General features: G+C 40.3%; 1 long non-coding RNA gene across 2 annotated transcripts in view; it reads right to left on the reverse strand.

The window, feature by feature from the left end:
* The window catches only part of LOC103785313 (uncharacterized), a 487,514-nt gene that overhangs the window by 220,889 nt on the left and 241,577 nt on the right, over positions 1-25,048 (reverse strand). For both annotated transcript variants that reach the window (XR_008625483.1, XR_010112248.1), the window contains exon 3: positions 10,494-10,577. This is a non-coding gene — a long non-coding RNA (uncharacterized LOC103785313). The remainder of the gene's footprint in view (positions 1-10,493; positions 10,578-25,048) is intronic.

Below are 25,048 nucleotides of genomic sequence, written 5' to 3' on the forward strand. Positions count from 1 at the left end.
TTTTTTTATTCCAGATAAATTTTAGAATAGATTTTCTAATTCTGTGAAAAACGTCATTGGTAGTTTCATAGGAATAGCATTAAATCTGCAAATTGCTTTGGGCAATATGGATGTTTTAACAATATTAATTCTTCCTATCCATGAGCATGGAATGTTTATCCCTGTTTGTGTCACCTCATTTCTTTGAGCAGTGTTTTGTAATTCTCATTGTAGAGACCTTTCACCTTCCTATTTAGCTGTATTCCTAGGTATTTTATTTTTTCTCTGTGGTGATTGTGAATGGGATTGTGTTCTTGCTTTGGCTCTCAGCTTTGAAACAGTTGGTGTATAGAAATGCTACTGATTTTTGTACATTGATTTTGTATGCTGAAACTTTGCCAAAGTTGGTTATCAGATCAAGGAGCTTTTAGACATAGACTATGGGGTTTCTAGGTATAAAATCACATCATTTGCAAATAGACATAGTTTGACTTTCTCTCTTCCTATTTGGGTGGCTTTTATTTCTTTCCATTGCCCTATTTTTCTGGTTAGGACTTCTGCTACTATGTTGAATAGAAGTGATGACAGTGGGCATCCTTGCTTTTTCTGGTTCTCAGAGGTAATGAGTCCAGGTTTTGCCTATTTGGTATGATGTTAACTGTGAGTTGTCATACATGGCTCTTATTATTTTGAGGTATATTCCTCTGATGCCTGGTTTGTTGAAGGTTTTTAACATAATAGTATGTTGAATTTTATCAAAAGATTTTCCTGTATCTATTGAGATGATCATATGTTTTTTGTTTTTAGTTCCATTTACGTGATGAATCACATTTATTGAGTTGCACCTGTTAAACCAACCTTGCATTCCAGGCATAAAGCCTACTTGATTTTGATGAGTTAGCTTTTTGATGTGCTGCTGGGTTCAGTTTGCTAGTATTTTGTTGAGAATTTTTGTATCTATATTCATCAAAGATATTGGCTTAAAGTTTTTTTGTTTTTTTTTGTTGTGTCTCTGCCAGGTTTTGATATCTGGATGATGCTGGCCTCATAGAATCAGTGAGGAAAGACTCCCTCTTCCTCTATTTTTTGGAATAGTTTCTGAAGAATTGGTACCAGCAATTCTTTACACACCCAGTAGAATTCAGTTGTGAATCTCTCTGGTCCTTGGCTTTTTCTGGTTGGTAGGTTTTTATTATTATTATTATTACTAATTCAATTTTGGAACTCGTTAGTGTTCTGTTCAGGGTTTCAATTTCTTCCTGGTCCAATCTTGGTATGTTGCATGTTTTCAGGAATTTATTCATTTCTTCTAAGTTTTCTAGTTTGTGTGCATGGAGATGTTCATAATAGTGTCTGAGGGTTTTTTGTATTTCTGTGGAGTCAGTGGTAATGTCCTTTTTGTCATTTCTGATTGTGCTTATTTGGATCTTCTCTTTTTTTCTTTATTAGTGTAGCTAGTGGTCTATCAATCTTATTTATTCTTTCAAAAATCAACTCCTAGAATTGTTGATTTTCTGTATGTTTTTTCATATCTCAGTTTCATTCACTTCAGTCCTCATTTATTTCTTGCCTTCTGCTAGCTTTGGGGTTGGTTTCCTCTTGCTTTTTTTTTTTTTTAAGGTGTGATATTAGGTTGTTAATTTGAAATCCTTTTAACTTTTTGAGGTAGGCATTTAGCACTATAAGCTTTCCTCTTAACATGGCTTTAGCTGTGTCCCAGAGATTTTGTTATGTTGTAGCTTTGTTCTCATTACTTTCAAATAATTTATTGATTTCTGCCTTAATTTTGTCACTTACCCAAAGTCATTCAGGAACAGGTTGTAATTTCCATGCAATTGTATGGTTTTCAGCAATTTTCTCAGTGTTAATTTCTATTTTTATTGTGCTGCAGCCCAAGAATGTGGTTGCTATGATTTTGATTTTTTGAATTTGCTGAGAATTGTTTTATGGCCAACTGTGTGGTCAATTTTAGAGTATGTGCCAATGAGAAGAGTGTATATTCAGTTGTTTTGGGATGGAGAGTTCTGTAGATGTCTGTCAGGTCCATTTGGTCAAGTGTCAAGTGCAGGTCCTGAATACTTTGTTAGTTTTCTGCCCCAGTGATCTGTCTGATACATCAGTGGGGTGTTGAAGTCTCCCACTATTACTGTTTGGTTATCTAAGTCTATTGACAGGTCTTTAAGAACTTGCTTTATGAATCTAGGTTCTCCTGTGTTGGGTGCATATATATTTAAGATAGTTAGGTCTTCTTGTTGAATTGAACCTTTTACCATTATGTAATGTCCTTCTTTTTTTGTTTGTTTGTTTTTAATCATTGTTGGGTTAAAACCTGTTTTGTCTGACATTAGAATAGCAACGTCTGCTTTTTTTCTGTTTTCCATTTGCTTGGTAGATTTTTCTCCATCCCTTGACTGTGAGTCTATGGTGTCATTGCTTGTGAGATGGATCTCTTGATGACAGTATATAGTTGGGCTTTGATTTTTTATCTAACTTGCCACCCTGTGCCTTCTAATTGAGGCATTTAGGACATTTACATTTAAGGTCAATATTGATATTTGCATATTTGATCATGTCATCATATTGTTAGCTGGTTATTATGCAGACTTGATTGTGTAGTTGCTTTATAGTGTCAATGGTCTATGTATTTAAGTGTGTTTTTGTAGCATCCAGCAACAGTCTTTCCTTTTCTTATTTGGCATTCCCTTCAGGACCTCTTGTAAGGCAGGTCTGGTGGTAACAAATTCCTTCAGCATTAGCTTGTCTAAAAAGGATCTTTTTTCTCCTTCACTTATAAAGCTTTGTTTGGCTGGATAAGAAAATTCTTGGTTGGGATTTCTTTTCTTTAAGGATGTTGAATATAGGTCCCCAATCTCTTCTGGCTTGTAGGGTTTCTGCTAAAAGGTCCACTGTTAGCCCAGTGGAGTTTCCTTTATAGATTACCCGCCCCTTATCTCTATCTGGCTGTAAAATTTTTTTTCTTTCATTTTGACCTTGGAGAATCTGATGATTGTGTCTTGGGTGTGGTTGTCTTGTATAGTATCTCACAGGGGTTCTATGCATTTCCTGAATTTCAATTTTGGCCTCTCTAGCAAGGTTGGGGAAATTTTCTTGGACAATCTCCTCAGTGTATTTTCTAAGTTGCTTGCTTTCTGTTCCTGTCTTTCAGGGATGCCAATGAGTCACAGATTTGGTCTCTTTACATAATCCCATAATTTTTGGAGGTTTGTTTATTCTTCTTTATTCTTTTTTATTTTTGTCTGATTGAGTTACTTAGGAGAATCAGCCTTTGAGCTCTGAGATTTCTTCCTCAGCTTGTTCCGTTCTGCTATTAATACTTTCAATTGCATTACGAAATTTTTGAAGTGAGTTTTTCAGCTCTATCAGATCAATCTGGTTCTTTCTTAAAATGGCCATTTTGTCTTTTGTCTCTTGTATTACTTTACTGCATTCCTTAGATTCCTTGGATTGGGTTTCAACTTTCTCCTGGATGTCAATGATCTTTATTTTCATTCATATTCTGAGTTCTATATCTGTCATTTCAGTCATTTCAGCCTGGTTCAGAACCATTGCTGGGCAACTAGTGTGGTTGTTTGGAGGTGAGAAAACACCTCTGGCCTTTTGAGTTGTCAGTGTTCTTGTACAGGTTCTTTCTCATCCTTCAGATTGAAGGATGATGCCCCTTCAGTCTTTGAAGTTGCTGTCCTTTGGATGAAGTTTTTTCTCTTATCTTCTCTGATGCCCTTGGGAGTTTGATTGTGGTATAAAGTGAGTTCAGTCAACTGGCTTCATTTCTGGAAGATTTTAGCAGGCCAAGACTCAGCTCAGCACTCCTGGGCTGCGTGCTCTAACTTTGGGTGGTTTGTACCAGGCCCCTGGTTTTGTTCTCTGGCCCCACGAGGTTAAGAACCTGCTGCACTAGAGGAGCTGTGGTGTTCCCAGTCCATCGGCCACAACACTCTGATGAGGGGCTTCCACCTGAAGCACATCATCAGTGTGGTGACAGTGGGATTTGTGCTCACTCGCACATGCCAGAAGCCATACCAGGGTGCACACACAACTCTGGGAAGCGACACTGGTGGGGGTGTTGCTGGTACCCATGCTAGCACTCACAGCAGCAGCAGGGCAGGGCGCTGGTGCGGTTGCTGGATCCTGTGCACATTTTTGCTCCATTTGTGAATGGAAGTACTTAATGTGGTTATCCTATGCCTGTCCCACCATCATATGTTGGCATGTTATGGGTGAGTAACTTGTCTCTGCAGAACACTGATTAGATTTAGAAGAACCATATCTAAGGATCCTCATCTGCACCCAGACCTGATATAGATGATGAGATCCTAGACCTAAAGTCCAAGCCCAATGCTGTAACAGAATGAAACTTCTTGGGGAGAGGGGGCCTTGTGAGGAGGTAAGTGTATTTTGCATGTGGGAGGAATGTAAATCATTTGTGGTTAGAGGGCAGACTCTGGTAGTTTTAAAATACATTCTCAATTTCTTTTATACTCAGCTCTTTGAGGAGTAGAGTCTCTGTCCCTTCCCCTTGAAAACATGTAGGCTTCTGCAACTGTTTAATTGTAGAAATGAAACTATATGACTTCCAGTGTTGAAGGATTAAAGGCATACAACTTCCCTTTTGGTCACTGGAACACTCACTCTTGAAGCTTTTGACTACCATAAAACAGTGGTCCAACTGCCCTGAGATCATCACGCTGTGAAAAAGCCCAAACTAGCTCACACATGGGAAGCCGTGGGAACACACGAAGGAAGAGAGATGCCAGCTGTCAGCTCTCAGCTGCCTCAGCCATCCACTATTCCCATTCATACATCTACCTGCAACTGTATGGGAGACCTTGAGCCAGACTCTTCACCTGGGCACTAACTGAATTCCTGGCTCATAGAAACTATTACAGATAGTAATACAATTGTTTTCAGTCACTAAATTTTGGAGTAACTTGTTATGTAGCAATAAATAACTGAAACACCTATTTCATAAAATATGGCCTCACTGAGAGGCACATAGTGTGCACATTTCAACTTCAGTAGTTAAGAGTGTGAAATTGGCAGGCGCGGTGGCTCACGCCTGTAATCCCAGCACTTTGGGAGGCTGAGGCAGGCGGATCTCCTGAGGTCGGGAGTTTGAGACCAGCCTGACCAACATGGTCAAACCCCGTCTCTATGGGGCATGGTGGCACATGTCTGTAATCCCAGCTACTCGGGAGGCTGAGGCAGGAGAATCACTTGAACCTAGGAGGTGGAGGTTGTGGTGAGCTGAGATCACACCATTGCACTCCAGCCTGGGCAACAAGAGTGAAACTCCATCTCAAAAAAAAAAAAAAGTGTGAAATTACATTTGCATAATCAAGTTAGAGTAGTCAAGATCTTTACAGATTTTCTTCAACAGCAAAAAGAAATATTTCATTTTGCTATAAACAAGATGATGTCAAGCTTACTTTTGGATAACTGTGTGGGAGTTGGGCAGAAGGCCTGGCCTGTGTCTCCATATGGTGCTTTCCAGATGACTCTTTTGTTATCTGATTCCTTGAAGCCATACCTCAACATTTGACTCTCTCTATTGGACTCACTTTTGGCTCAAACATTTCTTCTTTCTGTCTAAAGAATGAGACATACTTGCAGTGGAAATTTAAGTTACCACTAGAGAAAAAGAAAAACAAGTAACAAAAGGAAGAGATTTTCATAAGTAAGAGAGTCTAGAAAATATTTAATAGATAATATTTCTATTATAGGATTAGAAATTTTAGCAGGAGATTATTAGAAAGGCTGTGATGCCAAATATGGATGATTTTTCATGAAGCTTATTTGGATACCACATCATTTTTTATGTGAAATTAGAACTTAGAAAAAATATGCCAGTGGTTATTTCTGTTAATGGGACCATAGGTAACTTTTCTTTTCATCTCTTGCTTATCAATATGTTTTTATATTTATCACTATTCAACTTGTATTAGAAAAAAACACATTATGACCTCGGAATTAATATAGTATTATTAAATAACACACTGAAAGCATAGCTATAAAGAAAAAGAGCAACAAATCCTATTGTAATAAAACCAAGATCTTCTGTTGAGAAAAACTTCAATAAAGTGAAAATGAAAGCCACAAATGGAAAGAAACATATAAATAATAAAGGATTGATGTGCGCTATACGTAAAGGATGCTAACAAATCAATTAGGAAAAGAGAATACATCCAATTGAAAAATAAGCAAGAGACATGAACAGATATTTCATTAAAGAGGAAGATCACGTGCCTAATATGTGTATGAGAAGGCCCTCAGTATCATCAGTAATCAGAGAAATGCAAATTGAAATGTCAATTATATGCTATTTTATATCCACTGAATTGAAAAAAGTTAAAAGAAATAGCCTTCAATCAATACCAAATGCTGATAACAATGTGTAGCTACAGGTGCTTTTTTTTTTTTTTCTTTTCTACTTTAAGTAGCTACAGGTGCTCTTATCCATGCTAATGGCAGTAAAACTGGTTCAACCACTTTGGAACACAAGTTGACACTGTGGAGCAAAGTTGATAGTGTACACTCCTTATATGCTGGCTATTTTCCATTTGTCTTCCTGGACCCCTTCTCCACTTGTCTTCCCACCGTTCTGTGCCTGGGAGGCTGACTCACACACAGTGCTTCACGAACTGCCTTCATGCGTATATCTGGATTTGGCTGACTGTGGCTGCAGATCTGAAGGCAGAAGGAGAGTGAGGGCAACTTCTTCATCTCCCAGCTCCATGCTCCCTTGCCTGGACAGTTCGCTGGTGGCTATGTTCTTCTCCTGACCACCACAACTTCAGTCTGACAGCCCTCTTCCTCAGTTCTCACTCTACGTCCTGGGCACTGTTCCTTCCGGTCTTAGGGTGCTGACAGCTCATGCTGCTTTGAACCCTAGGATGCTTCACCATCCCGTTTGTTGTTCTCAACCCTGTGTCATGCTTGTAAATAGTTCCTGCACTGAACTGCTTCAATTCAATTGAAGACGATTGGAGTGTATGTCATCTATCACCTATGGCAACCTTGACTAAAATGAAACATGACCTAAGAATTTCACATCTGGGCATATACCCTGGAGCAGTGTCGTGCAGCCAAAATCTAAAGCAAGCCACGCATGTGACCACACATGTAACTTGAAATTTTCCAGGAGCCACATTTCTAAAAGTTAAAGGAAGCTGGTGAAATTAATGTTAACAATACTTAACCTAGGATATCAAAAACATTAACATTTTAACATGTAATCCATATAAAAATTATTAATGAGATACTTTACATTCTTTTCTTTGAGGTAAATCTTGAAAATTGAGTATTACATAATTACAGCACATCACATTTTGGACCATGTTGTGCACATTTCAAGTGCAGAATAACAATAGCCGCATGTGGCTAGTGACTACCGTACTGGGCACCACAATCCTACAGAAAACTCTTGCATAAGTTTCCCAAGAGACAGCCTGACCATCCCAACATTAAGGCATATTGCTTCCACACAAACAGAAAAGGATTGCCTCTGGTTGGTTGCAAGTATTTCTCATCCATCTTCTTCAAACCAAATACTCCTTGTTTACAATGAACTTCAATTAAATTTATTTATTTATTTATTTTTGAAACAGAGTCTCACTCCATCACCCAAGCTGGAGTGCAGGGGCACAACCTCAGTTCACTGCAACCTCCGCCTCCTGGGTTCAAGCAATCCTCCTGCCTCAGCCTCCTGAGTAGCTGGGACTACAGGTAAGCCCTGCCATACCTGGGTAATTTTTGTGTTTGTTTTGTTTTGTCTTTTTAGTAGAGACAGGGTTTTGCCATGTTGGCCAGGCTAGTCTCGAACTTCTGACCTCAGGTGATCCACCCACCTCAGCCTCCCAAAGTGCTGGGATTACAGGAGTGAGCCACGGTGCCCGGCCTACAATGAAATTTTAATGAAAGATTTAGGAAACTGCACCAGTTACAGAGTTGGGTGGGAGGAAACTGAAAAAGGTAGGTTTGGGTCCAGTTACCGTGTTCTCTCACTCGTCACAGAAAAGTCCCTGTATGATCTCTCATTCTCTGCCTACTCCCTTCTTTAACAGTCTTTTTTTAAAATTATCATTATTATTATACTTTAAGTTTTAGGGTACATGTGCACAACGTGCAGGTTAGTTACATATGTATACATGTGCCATGTTGGTGTGCTGTACCCATTAACTCGTCATTTAACATTAGGTATATCTCCAAATGCTATCCCTCCCCCTCCCCCCACCCCACAACAGGCCCCGATGTGTGATGTTCCCCTTCCTGCATCCATGTGTTCTCATTTTTAACAGTCTTTTTAATTAAGTATTTTCATTCTATCATTTGCGCCTCTTTCTCTGCTCCTCTCCCACAACATACTCTTGTGGCCAAGCTACTTCTTCCTAGTAAGTCTCAGGCCTCTGGCCCCTTCTGTGTTTTGCAAGCTCCACAACCTCTGTTAATTATTGCGTATCAGTGATTATTTTCCTGACTATAGGAGTAGCAGATGTGTATTAGTCTGTTCTCATGCTGCTAATAAAGACATACCTGAGACTGTGTAATTTAGAAAGAAAAAGAGGTTTAATATACTCATAGTTTCATATGACTGGGGAGGCCTCACAATCATGGCAGAAGGTAAAGGAGGAGCAAAGTCATATCTTACACGGTCGCAAGCAAGAGAGCCTGTACAGGGGAGCTGCCCTTTATAAAACCATCAGATCTCATGAGACTTAGTCACAATCAGGAGAACAGCATGGGAACAACTGGCCCCCATGATTCAATTACCTTCCACTGGGTCCCTCCCACAACATGTGGGGATTATGGGAGCTACAATTCAAGATGAGGATTTGGGTGGGGACACAGTCAAACCATATCAAGGTGAGAGAGCAAGTTCTGATCTCGGTGGAAGGAAAGCCTTCACCCTTTCCTTCCATGAATTCTCATTCTCAAAGCTGCATTGTGCATATGTCTTTAATATATGTAGTGATCTCCATTTCACTCATGCTTTTGGAAATGAACCACTCCATTCCATGAAGGCTAGGGGAAGGTCTTACCAAATTCCCTCTCAGATTTTAAAGAATTCACTTGGAGTAACGAAAGGTGAAAATTAGGAAAGAACAACAACAAAAAGAACCAATTTTAAAGAGAGAGAAAATACAAATTTTTAAGCTTTATTTTGGGTTAAGATTATAGCTGCAGGGAATGATAATTGAGTAGATATTAATGTGCAAAGTGCTGTCTAAATAATTATGGCTGGCAATGGTATTCAATTATCATTTTTGAAGATAGAAAACATTTAGAGACGGTCAGGTTAATAGGGTGCTAATTCCAGAAGGCAAGCATTTTAAAGTGTTGGTGGGAAAGTTGCCACATTAGAGACTAATTTATTTTAAGTACAAATCAATAGCCAATTTGCAGGATAAAGTGAAGATATTTTGTAAAGTGTAAAAAATGATGCTGTTGTAAGAGATTAACTTTATTACCAGATGAGATGTGGCAAGTTTTACAGAGAGAAATGCCACCTGTTCTACCCAATACCCTATATTCTTCCCCTATTCTACCCATCTACCTTCCTTTTCTTACCCCAGCTACTCCAAAGAAAGAAAAATGGCCAGTTTGGTCAGATATCAAGACCTTTACAGGAATATGGTTGGCCAATGGAGGGATCAGGGCCACCAAGTGTCAGAAAAGCTATTCTGCTTTCTACCTCCCTCTGTCAAAGTCACCTGTGCAAGACTTGCCTCTTGGGGCTAGGACAGCTGGCATCTCTCCAGTGGGGCACAGGTATATTAGGGGCTCAGTACCCATTCAGTCCCAGCCAGCCCTCTTCCCTCTGACCCGGCCTAAAGCCCACTTCCCTCCTACTTGCAAGAGTGGCTTATTAAGGGTCCCAAGATTTGAAAACAGGAAGAATGCAGGAGCCCTTTATACCTCAGTGTTGAGTTTTGTTCTCCAATTCAGGGAGAATCTGAAGCTCTGTTTTAATTTTTTTTTTTTTTTTTTTGGTTCAAAGAGGAAAGTGGGGAGGTGGGGGGAATGGTGAGAATATAGGATGCCTGTTCCACTTTCAATAAGCAGTATAATATTTTTTCTAATTTGCTATTGTTCTTTATATGTGTTATTCTCTTTGCAAAAAAAAAAAAAAAACCGCAGAGAACAGGGCAAGTAGTAGACATCAGCCAACAAAATCCAATTTTTATCCCAATATCCCACATTATTCTCCAACCCCAAGACATTTGGCTAGTGTCTGTGTGAGATTTAAAAATATAGAACACTCAATTAAATTTGAATTTCAGATAAACAATTGGCATTTTTCAGTATAAGTACGTCCCAAATATTGCATGACACATATTTATAGTACATTTTTGTTATTTGTCTGAACTTCACATTTAACTTGGCTTCCTGTATTTTTATTTGCTAAATCTCACAATCCTTTATCTATGTTCTGATTCTCTCTAGAAGTAGTTAGTGCAATGTCTAAGAAAGAACAAGGAGACTAGAGCCGTACAGACCTGGGTTTGAATATGTGCTCTGTCACGCATCAGCTGTCAGATCTTGGGGAATATATGTCACCAAAGTCAGTTCAGCTTCCTCACCTGAAAAAACAAAGATAACAATAGTGCCCAGTTTATGGGGTTGTTGTAAAGACGAAATAAGTTGATGCATGCAAAGCACTTAAAATAGTGCTTGGTAGGTATGAAGTGTTCAGTAATATTTGTATTAAAAGGCTTTCTGGTATGGCAGCAAATATCATTCAATGGCAGTTCTTTGGTGCCCATCCTATGCTCCAATTTATAGATCAATTTATATAAACCCAAAGTCTTCTTCACAGGGAATCTGATATGTTTACCCAGGCCCTTACCCCCTTTCTAATGGAGCCTGTCAGCCGATGAGTCTCTCAACTCTTTCGTAGTGAGAGAAGCACATCAAAATGCTTGGAGAGCAACATTCTTAAATCCTCTTATAAAAACAGGAAAAAATTAGCAAGAATGTTTCTATTCAGAAATATGTTAACCCCTTTTTCCTTTTGCTACAAAAAGAAATGTCTACTGAAATTGTGCTGAAACAGCTGCAGGGATGTAACACTGGAAGTTATATGAGCTAGTTCAAGAAAGGAACACAGGGAAAAGAACTTTACTGTTTATGAATTCTTTTCATTATTACAGAAGTTATTAAAGTGTCTGGAAGGGCTCTCGCCAAACCTAGCTATTGTGTTTATGCCTCTAATAGTACTGGGATGGGCAATTCACTGTTTGTCCCCTTTGCTTTTTTTTTTTAATAAAACTATTTTTATATCTGACTTGTGTGGTGAAGTTATTTAGAAAATATTACAAAAACAAGTAATATCTGCTCATGAGACTCTATTTCAAAGTACAATCTCTCATCACCTACTCTCCCTCCCAATAAAGACACCATTAGTCAATTTTTTATATATCATTTTAGACATTTCTGTGACTCCACAAGAATATATATAACACAGCCTTCAAAAACCAGAGCAAGGTTTTACTCTACATAACTGTTGAACAACTTGCTTTTGTCATTTATCTTACTATGGAAACTTTTCCAAATCAATACGTATACATTTTCTTCAATCTTTTCTATAAGCCTGTCTTCTATAGTGTAAATGTACCAAACTTAACTGCTCTACAAGAAGTGGTTATAGAAATACTGGTTTAGAAAAAGCTAGGCTCTTTGGGGCATGCAGTCATTTATCTAATCTTGTAAGTAACTTTAGTGGATTAAATTTTCCCTTATAGGTGAACGAAAATGAAAACACAGCATACAAAAATAGTATGCAGCAAAAGCGGTGCTCAGAAAAAAGATTATAAAATAATACTAAAAACAATGCTATGCTAACAAATTAGACAAATAAGATGAAATAAGAGCATTCCTAGAAACACAGAAACTGCTAAAACTGACTCAAGATAAAATGGAAAATCTGAATAGAACAATAACAATTAAAGAGACTGAGTTAGTAATTTTATAAAATCTTTCTAGACAGAAAAGTCCAGGACCAGATGGCTTCACTGGTGAATTCTACCAAATGTTTAAAGACGAACTAACACCAGTCCTTCCAAAGTGTGAAAAAGGAGGAAATACTTCCTACCTCTTTCTATGAGGCCAATATTATGCTGATACCAAGAGAGGACAAAAACATCACAAGAAAGAAAACCACAGACCTGTCTCCCTTATGAATACGGACGCAAAATCTTGAATAAAATGCTAGCAAACTGAATGCCAGCACCTAGCAGCATACAAAAATGATTGTGATATACAAAAAAGGATTCCTATTATAACTGAGATTTTTTATTTATTTTTTGTAGAGACAGGGGGGTCTTGCTATGTTGCTTATGCTGGTCTTGAACTCCTGGCCTCAAGCAATCCTCCTGCCTCGACCTCTAAAAGTGCTAGAATTATAGGCGTGAGCCACCATGACTAGCCTGAGTGAGATTTATTTCAGGAATTTAAGGTTAGTACAACTTATGAAAACCAATAAATGTAATACGACAAATTAACAGAATAAAGGACAAAAACAACATGATTATCTCATTAGATAATGAATGAACACATCTGTGAAAAATCCAGTTAATATCATATTTAATAGTGAAAGACTAAAAATGTTCTTCCTAAGATCAAGAATAAAATAAGGATGTGTGCTCTCACCACTTCTATTCAACATTTTACTGGCAGTTCTAACCAGGAAAACAGGCAAGAAAAAGCAATAAAAAGCATCCAGATTGGTAAGGAAAAAGTAAAACTACATCGATTTGTACAAAACCCATAGAAAACTATTAGAGCTAATAGACAAGTTTGAAGGATACAATAGCAGTATAAAAATCAATTATATTTCTGTACACTAGAAATGAACAATCAATAATGAAACTAAGAAAACAACTCCATTTATAATAACTAAAAAATAAAATACTTAGGAATAAATGTAACAAAGGAAATACAAGATTTGTTTACTGAATGACTAAATATCATTGAAAGAAATTAAAGAAAACCTAAATAAATGCAATGATAACCCATGCTCATGAATTGGAAGGCTTAATATTATTCAGATAGCAATACTCCCCCATGTTGACCCGAAGATTCAATGAAATACCTGTGAAATTCTAACTATTTTTTTCCAGAAATGAACAAGATATTTCTAATGTTCATGTAGAAATGCAAGAGCCAAAAATCTCCTGAAAAAGAATGAAATTTTTTCTTACTTCAAAACATGATACAAAGCTCAAGTATTACAAACAGTATGGAACTGATATAGGATAAGCATATAAATCAACCTAATAGAACTGTGATTCTAGACATAAGCCATAAGCCAATATATCTATGGTCAACTGATGTTTACCCAGAGTGCCAAGACCATTCAACAAGTAAAGAATAGTCTTTTCAACAAATGTTGCTGGGACAAGTCTCATTTCTACATGTAAAAGAGTGAAGTTGGACTCTTACTTCACCCCATATAAAAATTAACTCAAATGGATCAAAGACCTAAATGTAAGAGCTACAGTTATACATCTCTTAGAAGAGATGTAGAAATCCTTGTGTAAATCCTTGTGACCTTGGACTAGGCAATGTTTTCTTACCTATAACACCAAAGCATACACAGCAACAACAAAAATGCGTGAATGGACCTCGTCAAAATGAAAAACTTGTGTGTGTCAAAGAACACTATCCACAAGGTGAAAAGGCAACCCACATAATGGGACAAAAATATTTGCACATATGTATCTGATAAGAGTCTAACATCCAGCATATACAAAGAACTCTTACTATTCAACAGTAATAAAAATGTTCTGGAATTAGAGAGTGGTAATGGTTGCACAAACTTGTAAATGTACTAAAACCCACTGAACTGTTTTCAAATGGTGAGTTTTATGATATGTGGATATCAATTAAAATATTTTTGACAGAATTCCCTTCACATATTTAGTCAACTGATTCTGTATGTATGCGCTTATTTATTTGAGAAGTGTTGATCAAGTCCCATCCGTGTGTCTGACACTATTCCTCTGTGGAGGATGAAAAACCAATGGTTCCCACCTTCAGGATGGGGAGGGCTGTGAGCCACAGGGAGGGTGGAAATTAGTAAGACGAAGGCAGGAATTGGAGATAGTATTAGAAAAGCAAAGCCTAGGGCAGTCATGTTGGTGAGGGGAGAGCCCTGGCCTTGAAGTCGAACTGCACGTATGGGCTGAGTGATAGTGGTTAAGTCATTTAATATCTCAAGGTATTTATTCTGTTTGTTTTCCATTCATGTCACTAATGGGAATATGCATCTCTGCCTGGCTGATATTTAACATGAGAAGACAGTCAGGGACTATTTAGCTCAGTGCCCACTACGTGTGCAATGTCGAGCACCTATTCATGGAATCTGATTTCCCCCTGGGCCCAGGAAGCTCAGGGGGAAAGCTGGCTCCTTCAGAGCCAAGGTCAAGGATTTTCAGAATGCCCTTTTCTGGCTGTGTTTCTGACCAAAATTCATATTCCAGAAAGGGTGAGAACCTAGATGGATTTTCATAGGTGGGGGGTCATTTGGAGTCAGCAGGAATGCACATCTTGGCTAACAATACTACTAAGACCCAAGGCTATATTCTGTAGGGGATACTGGATACTCCAAAGGAAGACATGGGGTCCATTTGCAAAAGGTGACATGGCTGGTGGGTAGACAGAAACTATAATGTCCCTTATAACTATCTAACCCCACACTCCTTGCAAGCCTTAACCACCCTGGCCTCATAGAACCTCCTCCTCAGAGTCCTTTCTTTCCATCCTTAGTACAATATGGTTCTGAAATCCACAAACCAGCATCGTCCCCAGCATCCCTCATGGATGAAGTGGGATAGCAGATGTGAAAGCCTTTTGCAAATTGCAAAGTAGTTTATAAATATGAGTCTCTATTGTCACTCATGGTGGGAGTTTTCTGCCTGCCATGAGCAGGGTTGAGCTGTGGAGAAAGGCCTAGGGACGCAGAGAAGCTTCCTTTGGAAGACTTACCAGATCTGGATGGGAAAGAAACAGTTTCTTTGGGTTGTTGGCTTGTAAATAGCTGATTAGATAAACAACTTTCTAAACAGCCTTTCAGATCTGGAATTAACACTGTGCTCCTCCTCATACTCCATGAAAATAAAACAGGGAGGGCCGGGGCACCTCACTGACCAGAGGGAAGTGTAGGGAGAATTCTATTTACTGCTCCTCCCCTTCTCTATTGGCACACTCCCACCCCAGGGCTGTAGCCTCACTGGACCAAGGCAGTCTTAATGATGGCTCAGAGATGGCAGGAACCAGGGCAAAGCTTCCTCCCAGTAACAGTATTTGTTCCAGATGTGGGCAAGTGACCCAAATTGATTCAGAGTAAAGCCTACTTATTTTTGTTTAATATTGAGAGAAGGAAACTCCCTCTTTCCTTGTGGGAAGTTGGGGGGTGCATGTGTGGTCTAAAAATTTGCATTCCATTGCTATCCTCTGAGTCTTTCTTGTTTACTATGGTGAGATACCACGAGTGATTTACACTTGCTATCTCATTTGATCCTCAGCCTACCTTGTGAAATGTGCGTTTGTATCCTCATTTTGTAGAGGTTCCCAGAAGTTAAATGCCATGCCCAGTAGGCGTCTGTCAGATTTGGGATCGAAATTCAGATCTTACTGACTGTGCTTTTAACATTGTTCCTTTCATCAAAACAGCCTTGCCCTACCTTGTAGCTTGAGAGCCACCTATTCCTTGTAATGGAACAAAAATTATGAACACACAAATGTTCTCGGTGTTCCCTCTTCCTCCTGCTGCTAAAGAGGGTGGAGTATTCTCCCTTCTTCCACCTTTGCCTGGTGGCTTGTTTAACTTCTATTATACATGACGGGAACAGGGAAAGGAAAACATACGTGGATGGGGAGGAAAGGAGGCAAGGGAGAGAGGGAGGAACAGTGGAAAAGGCAGAAGGAGGTTCGTCTTAAAGAATGTGGGACTAGAAAGGAGAGCTTCAGAAGACTGAAAAGGAGGGCTTCACTGCACTGGAGAAACAAAGGAAAGAATTTGGGTTCTATTGAAAATAATTTTTGGTGGCTGGACTTTGTCTCGTGGAGTGACACCTGCTCTGAGGCCACACACTGGGGTCACGGTGTCATAAACATTTCATCAGCAAAACACAGAATGTGGGGTCCGATAATCATGTTCCTTCACAGCTGAACAGAATGTGACATTTTGCTAAAAACCTTAACATATATGCTTTATTTCTCGCCTGAATCTGTCGGATAAATAATATTATCTTCATTTTGTTCATTAATCCTACATTATGAAAGAAATTCCATAGAAAACTAGGCAGCCCCAGAGAGTAAGAAAATGTTCTCCTGAAGATAGAAGAAAACAAAAACAGAAAACAAAGCAGAAACGCGGTAGCTTTTTCTGCAATGTCCAAGGGGGAGTATTTCCTGCAGAATAAGGTTGCTAATAACGTCTCTTATTTATTGAGCTCTTCTGGAAGTGGTGCAGTATCACTTCATTCAACAGACCTTAAAACTTCCCAAAGGAGATATTGTTCCTTTTTCCACTACACAGATGAGAAACTTGAGACTCCACTGTGGGAAGTGCATTCATTTCCTGTATCTGCCGTAACAAAGTGCCACAACCTGGGTGGCTGTAACAACACAAATGTATTGATTTATTGTTCAGGAGGTTAGCAATTCAAAATCAAGCTGCTAACAGGGTTGATTCCTTCTGGGAGCTGCGAGCAAGGGTGTGTTCCAAGCCTCTCTCCTAGCTTCTGGTAGCTGCAGGCATTCCTTGGCTTGTAGATGACCATCTTCTCCCTGTGTCTTCACGTCGTCTTTTAGCTGTGTGTGTCTTTGTCCAAATTCATCCCTCCCTCCCTCCCTCCCTCCCTCCTTCTCTTTCTCTCTCTCTCTCTCTTTCTCTCTCTTTCCCTTTCTTTCTTTTTTTCTTTCTTTCTTTTTCTTTCTTTCCTCTTTCTTTCTCTCTCTCTCCTTTCTTTCTTTTTCTCCTTCCTTCCTTCCTTCCTCTCTCTCTCTCTCTCTGTCTCTTTTCTTTGAGGCAGGGCCTTGCTCTGTCACCTAGGCTGGCATGCAGTGGTGCAGTCATAGCTCACTGCAGTCTCAAAATCCCAGGGCTCAAGCAATCCTCCCACTTCAGCCTCCTGAGTAGCTGAAACCACAGGCACGTGCCACCATGCCCGGCTATTTTTTTTTATTTTTGGTATACTCAGGGTCTCCCTGTGTTGCCCAGGCTGGTCTCATACTCCTGGGCTCAAGCAGTCCTCCTGCCTTGGCCTCCCAGAGTGCTAGGATTATAGGCCTGAGCCACTGTACCTGGCTCAAATTACTTTTTATAAGGACACCAGTTACCTTGGACTAAGGCCTACCTTAATGACCTCATCTTGATCATCTGTCATACTGTATTTCCAGAGTACTCATATTTACAGTACTCACAGTCAGGACTTTAGTATCTCTTGTGGGGACAACTCAATCCATAACAGTATGCAACTAGCTCAAGGCAGCAAGACAATGTCATAGCGGAAATAAGGAGCACTGGGTTCCCACTGTGACTCCCATATTAGCTGTGTGCCTTTTTGTAGGTGACTTCATCTGTCTGTTTCTCAGTCTTCATATCTATTAAATGACCATTATAATACCTACTCACAGAGTAGTTGCCAGAATCAAGTAAGATGAAAAGAGTATAAAGTGCAGTGGTGCCCAAAGTCGGTGCCCAATACTTCCCTCTCTAAGCTCTATTCTTCCTCTTAGAAATCTCTGGGCTAGGCCGGGCGTGGTGGCTCACACCTGTAATCTCAGCATTTTAGTAGACCGAGGCAGGCAGATCACAAGGTCAGGAGATCGAGACCATCCTGGCTAACACGGTGAAACCCTGTCTCTACTAAAAAAATACAAAAAATTAGCTGGGTATGGTGGCGGGCTCCTGTAGTCCCAGCTACTTGGGAGGCTGAGGCAGGAGAATGGCGTGAACCCGGGAGGCGGAGCTTGCAGTGAGCCAAGATCGCCCGCTGCACTCCAGCCTGGGCGACAGAGCAAGACTCTGTCTAAAAAGAAAAAAAAAAGAAAAAAAAAAAAAAGAAATCTCTAGGCTGTGGCCTGCCTCAGCCTCCCTCTTCCAGAGGGAGGCAAGGAAGATCAGCTAGCTGGTTCTGGAAGAAACCGCGCACTTCATATCGGCTCAGACTCAGCTGCTGGTTTTCCTACAATGCTGCTTCTTTACAAAGCTGCTTAATTTTCCAAGGGGCTGAAATTGCAAAGCTAGTTTCCATATTGACTTATGAAATGAAAGGAGAACTTGGGAGAAAATGTGAAGGAGGTAACTTAATAATAACCGTCAGGTGCATGAGAGGTAATTTTATGCAGGCAGGAGGCCAAGATTTTTTCCATTTATATTGGGAATCGGATAAAAGGAAACAGGCACACACCTCTGCAGAAGGAATTGAAATAAGACAGGCTCTGCTTATAGGGCTGATAGCAGGGCTGGCCTTGGGCAACCCTAGGAATGAAATGAAGTTGGTTATTCATGTCATTTCACCTCTCCCTTCTGCTATTGCCAGGGATGCACCAACTTCAGGCATTTCTACTAGCACTGCCAACTTTGAGTAGAGTGAAATGGACAATCTGTTCTCATCAGCATTCATTCACACATATATACAGGGTACCCACAGGATGAGGGTAGGCTAGCTGCTATAACAAACAGTTCCTAAAGCTCAGTGGTCTAACCAAATAGATTGACTTCTTTTTCAACAAGCACTCAACACAAGTGTTCCTGATGACAATGTTCTCCTCCAAGTAGCAAGCTTGGGGACCGGGTGTCCTTCTATCTCCTGGCTGCGTTCCCCTCTAGGCCTCAGAGATTGCTCCATTCAGCCAGAAAATGAGAAGTCATGAGTATTGTGCTTGGGAGGGTTTAGTGGGCCTGGTCTGGAAGTGGGGACATCCCTTCTGAACACATCCCATTGACCAGGACTCAGTCCCGTGGCCCCACTTATCTGCAGAGGAGGCCGGGCGGTGTGGTCCGCATGGGAAAAGAAGGGAAAGGGAAAACACCAGCCAGTGTCTGTGGCAAAAGTGTTGGGGAAATAGTGTTCTCTCCTTTGTATTTCCTGCAGCACTTTGTCCATTTATTTAACAAATGTTTGTTTACATATAGGCTGAGCCAAGTTACACGTTAGGTCCCACGGCTAACTCAATATGGTCCATAGCAGATGAGCCCTGCCAGCAACTTGTCACATTACATTGTATTTGCTTTTTCACACATGTGTGGGTCTGAGACTGGATTCCCCCAGATACAGTCCCATAGATAAGGGTTTGAGTGCAAGACCATTGGTGTCACACCCACGTCCCACTCTCCAATTATCCTCTCAGTGCACACCTTCCAGCTGCCTGAGGACTTTCTATTGCTATTGGAGCTCAGGAAGCCAGTGCCCTCCAGGATTAGACCTCAGCCAAGGCCTCCACTCCCCTACCCTTGGGCTGGGTAATTCTGAGCTGTGACTCTATGGCCCCTGGAGTTTCCCCAGGTTAATAAAGCTCCAGTTAGCCACAGCACTAGCTGACTTGATAATGTCGTTTTTAATTGGCTGCCTACCTTTCCTATCTCACCCCCTCACACCCCTACCAGTATTTCTCTTCACTTCCCAAATAAATGACTTGCACCCAAACCCTTGGTTACTCAGGGACTGCATCTGGGGGAATCCAGTCTAAGATGCTGTCTTTGCCCTGAAGGTGTTTGCTTCTTTAGGGAGGAGCTCTTTCTTATTTATCCTTGTTTTCCTAGAGCCCAGAGCAGAGGCTCACTTGTTCATCCGACAGGCACACAGTGTGTACCTGGCCTGGACCCGGCCTGGTACTTGGCACTGGGCACACAAAGAGTCATTGAATGAAAGAAACTGGGCTGTTTCTGCAGGTGACAAGGTTAGATTTTGGCATGTTGAACTTGAGGCTGTAAAAACTTGTACTGGAGAACTAGTATCTCCAGATTAAGTTCTCAGCTAAGCTTTCTATCAGGCATCCTTCTGCCCACTTAAAAAAAAAATCCCCTCCTGCCTTTCTTGCAAAGATCTCAAACCCCAATTCTAAATCTTGTTCTCTCGCCTTCTTCAGTCTTAATTCAGATGCCACCATCAGTTCACCTTCTCTGCAAGACCTTCACTGATGATCATTTTTACGGTTGCCACTCTTGCCTCAGCCCTCCCTATCCTCCTTCCCTGCTAAGCGTGTTTTACCATCTAACAAATTATGCATTTAATTTAAACCTATTATTTTGTCTGCCTCTTACTGTTAGAATTCAATTTCATGAAGGCAGGGGTTTCCATCTGCTTCCTTCACCACTGCATCCCCAACATCTAAAATGATGGCAGCCACAAAAAGACTCCTCAAAATATCACTTGTTAAATAACTGAATAAATTTGTTAAATAAGGTGATGTGAACATATTCAGTGACAAAAACTAAGAGGCCAGAGCATAAAAGAGAAGTTCCAGGTAAGCAGGACAGTGCCATGTTCCGGCTGAATTGTATTCCCTCAAAATCCATATACTGAAGCCCCAACCCTCAGTATCTGAGAACATAACCTATTTGGAGATAAGTCCCCCCTGACCCAGGCTTCATTAAGGAGTAGCTGACAAATAAAAGTAGTATATATTTACTGCACGTACTGTGATATTTTGATATATGTATATAGCATGAAATGATTAGATCAATCTAATTAACATATTCATCACTTCACATCGTTATTATTTTGTGCAGTGAGAACATTTAATATCTATTGTCTTAGCCCTTTTCAAGTGTACAATGTATTATTATTAACCATGATTATTATAGCCACTATGGGGGAGAATAAAGCTCCAGAACTCAGACTCCTTGTCCACCACTTCTCCATTTCCTCCACCGCCTAGGTCTTTAAAGAAGTAATTAGCATAGATTGGGGCCCCAATCTAATAGGACTCGTGTCCTGATAAGAAGAGACACCAGGGCCATGGGTGCATAGAGAAAAGGCCATGTGAAGACAGAGGCGGAGGACAGCCACCTGCAAGCCAAGGAAGAGACCTTCAAAAGAACCAAACGTACTGATACTTTGTGCTTGAACTTCCAACCTCCAGGACTGTGAAAAAATAAATTTCTGCTCTTTCAGTCACTTAATTTGTCATATTTTGTTATGGCAGCCCTAGCAAACTATATATGCCATAAATCATATAGGTTATATTTCATATGGCAATAAAAACTGGAATAGGGCAGTGATATGGATCCCTGCAAAGGAGAGCAGAGAGCAGTAAGAGCAGCAAATCGATCTCAGGAAGCCCCTGGGTGAGTCACATGGTGGAAGAGAGAGAAGCAAGAGCAGGAGGTGGCCAAGAAAAGGGGGATCAGAGAGAAAGGAGAGGGCCCAGATTCGTGCAGAATCCTGCAAGTTGAGGGGAACTACTCCCATGCCGATGACCTTCATCAGTTCTTATTTTTCCATTTCCCTGCTACTAATGAATAACCTTTGCTCATGCCACTCCCTTTATATTAAATACTCCATCAAGACTTCTTAGCTTTGCTATTTTTCATGAAAGACTCTCTAGAGATGTTTATTCGATACACAATTTGTTAAAAAAGTTAAACTCCATAAAGATGGCCTGCCATCTGGGAACATAATAAAACTAGTGTTTAATCTGAAATTCATTCTTTTCTACAGCAGAGAGAAGCATCCAGTGTGTGTGTATTGCCTGCCTGCTTGTGAATTTCCACTGAGCCATTATGCAATCTTTTTAATTTTTTTCTTTTCTAAAAATGAGTCCTTATTTCTGAAAAAAGCTACAATAGTCATCTTTGGCAATTACCAACATTTCACCGCATTAAGACATTCGTTTCCACATCTGGCAAGGAGAAAACAGCAGGAAGTCACATGTGCCCTGGATCGTCATTGTAACCAATGTCATTACTCTATTTTCTGAAAGGGTTTCCAGTGGTCTGATGGCGGGGACACAGCAGTGTTTGTCTTGGGGGTATGTGATCTATATGGGTAACCTTGGGTATCAGGCTCACTAGATGGGATGCTGAGGCATGAAGCTCCACAAACCGTGACTGCTACGCAAAGGCATTGTTCTTTGACTTCAGAATATATTGCATAACATTTCACATTTTTCATATTATTTTAGAATTTTAGAGCTGGGAAAAATTCTGAAAATCCTTCATCAGCCCCTTCATGTGGATTAATTGATTTATTTTTAGAGCTAGTGTAGCAAGATGGTTAAAAATGTTCATGGTAGGTTGAGACACACTTGAGTGTTAATTCTTCCTCAGCCACTGACTAGTTGTATAGCCTGGGACAAGCCATCCAAGCTCTGAGTTTTCTGATCTACAAAGTGGGAATAATGAAAGCATCTGTGCCAGGGATATTGTACAGAGTAAGTGTGATAATGCAAGTAAGAGAGAGCCCAGGACACTGTGTATGTCTAGAAAAGCTTAACCATAACTGTTGTTGTTAGAAGCAATCTATGTTTCTGGGGCAGTCAGCTCTTGCTATTACATGTGGTAAGAGTCATTGTGTGCTAGTGATAAGGTCACTTAAGTGAGCACTTCTGTTTCTGGCAATCATAAAAGAGGACGTCAACCTACTGTCCTGGAAATGAGAAGAAAGTCTTTTAAATTAGGATTATTTGCATGGCCAATCACTTAAATCCAGGTTCTTCCTCCCAACCACGCTGAGTTTATACCAGAGAGGTAGCGACTATGGGCTTTCTCTATGTAAACAAATGCTCTAAGATAGATCATGAGGACAAGAGGCACATATGTCAATCATTCCCTGGGATTCCTCTCCAGGCATGATTTATGTTGGTTCTAGGGAATACAAACCCTTGATTCATACACAACAGTTGGCAGAGATGTATTTATGACCCATCTAGAACCAGTGTTTAATTTATTATCAGGAATCCAGGAAAACTACAATATTTTATGAAATCTTTCCTCTGTGTATGTAGCAGGAGGTTTGGCGGGGAGGAGGAAGGCCGATTTGGCTGACAGCTTTGCTCCCCATTGTAATAAAAATCTCCCTGTACTTTAAAGCTATGGGCTTCCATTTAAAACTTAATGAGTTCAAGTTTGGTTTTGATATTGAGGTACCATGTAGGGTTCCCCAGTTCCCTCCACTTCCTGTGTCCTACTGGAGAGACACAGAGTGCCTTGACCACTTTGTGAGCTGGCCAGCTGCCTGTTCGTATCCCATCTCAGGTCTTGAATGTTCCCAGGCACTGTTAAAGATGTCTAGATTGTTGCCCAAAACGCTGAAAGAAACTGGCGCTGGCCTGATCCAAATGCCTCAAACCTTCATCTAAGCTCCATACCTTGACTCCTAACTGCAGACACACCTAGATAGAACATCTTTCTCTTGCTGTCCGTCATGAGGACCCAGCAGCCCACTCTGTAAATTCCCCTAATAAATGCTTTGGGCGAATCACCCTGGCATTTAGTGCTCTTTTCTTTGGAATCCCAACCAGAGCTATCTTGAGATGGTTTGGGGCACTTCCTTGTGGGAATTCCCCTGCCACTGCTTTTGGGAGAATTTCAGCCATAGGTTTGGTAAAGATGAAATATCCTGTCAACCGAGGAGAACAGTGTAAAACAGTGGTTTCCAAATACCAATCTATACACATTTTTTGAGCTTGTATCTTCAGTAAGTATTTCTATTTATTATTCATAAATTATATTCCTGTACTTCTTCACTAATATACTAAAAACCATATACAAGATATACAAATTTTAAAGCATACTTGTAAAAATAAGTAGAAATAAAATTACATGTTAAAACTTTCTTTTTATATATATATATTTTTATTTTACTTTAAGTTTTAGGGTACATGTGCACAACGTGCAGGTTTGTTACCTATGTATACATGTGCCATGTTGGTGTGCTGCACCCATTAACTCGTCATTTACATTAGGTGAATCTCCTAACGCTATCCCTGCCCCCCTCCCCCAACCCCACAACAGGCCCCGGTGTGTGATATTCCCCTTCCTGAGTCCAAGTGTTCTCATTGTTCAATTTCTTCCTATACGTGATTTTTCTCTTACACAGCCAAGTGTATGTATATCCCCAACCATGTAAGAGGAGACAGGATTGGATACAAATAATTGCATACACAACGGCTAGTGCTAAATAAGGGCGGCTAATACTTCTTCCCTGGAAGATGGGCAGGAATAATAAACAAAAGGTAACCATTGAGTTGGATCTTGAAAGATGAGCACTTTTCCAGATAGACAATTAGAGGTAGAGAAATTCTAGATAGAAAAGCAGGAGGAAATAAAAGTGTGCAGGGGCACAGAAACATGCCCAAGTGAAGACAGCTGAAAGATGAGAGGCTCAGTTAGGTCTGGATCACAGGGCACGTGAGACAGAGCTCATGGAGAGGAAATGTGGTGCTGTTCTAAGAAGAGCCTCCATGTCAAGTCAAGAAGGGGGAACCCTATCTTATGGGAGAGATAGGATCAAAGGCCACTCTGGGGGTAATGTGGAAGTGGGTTGGAGGAGGAGATACTGAAAGGATATTAGTTGGGATGCTTTTGATAGTCTGGGGAAGAGATGATAGGAATAGAAACTAAAGTACCATTTAGTACCAGTAATGGAGGAGAGAGGATGGTTTTAAAAGCATAAAATGGAGGAATTAAGAAGATTCTGTGATTCTATGAATCTGGGACAGACCTTAGAATGATAGGTAAGTGTAGGATATATCACAAAGCCGTATTCAAGCCCCACTAAGAGATGTTTGGTGCTGTAGAGAATTTCCTTGGATGACATGTCAATCACCAGCCTAAAAATTTGCATTGACTTCTCATGTATGGCATAATATATTATATTAATGGCCCCAATTCTTCATCTCTCTCTCTCTCTGTACTCTTACCCTTTGCCAAGTGACTTCTCGGGTCTTCTTACTAAAGTGACAGTCTATTTTCCTGCCTCTTGATGCTAAGCTTGACCATGTGACTTGCTTTGGCCAATAAAATGAGATGGAAGTGACGGCAGCCTGGCATGCTTCTGCCTGGCATTGCTGCCTCTGCTGTCTTCATAAAGTGGACTAG

This window comes from Pan paniscus, chromosome 4 (assembly GCF_029289425.2).
Source record: "Pan paniscus chromosome 4, NHGRI_mPanPan1-v2.0_pri, whole genome shotgun sequence".
Classification (NCBI taxonomy): Eukaryota; Metazoa; Chordata; class Mammalia; order Primates; family Hominidae; genus Pan; species Pan paniscus.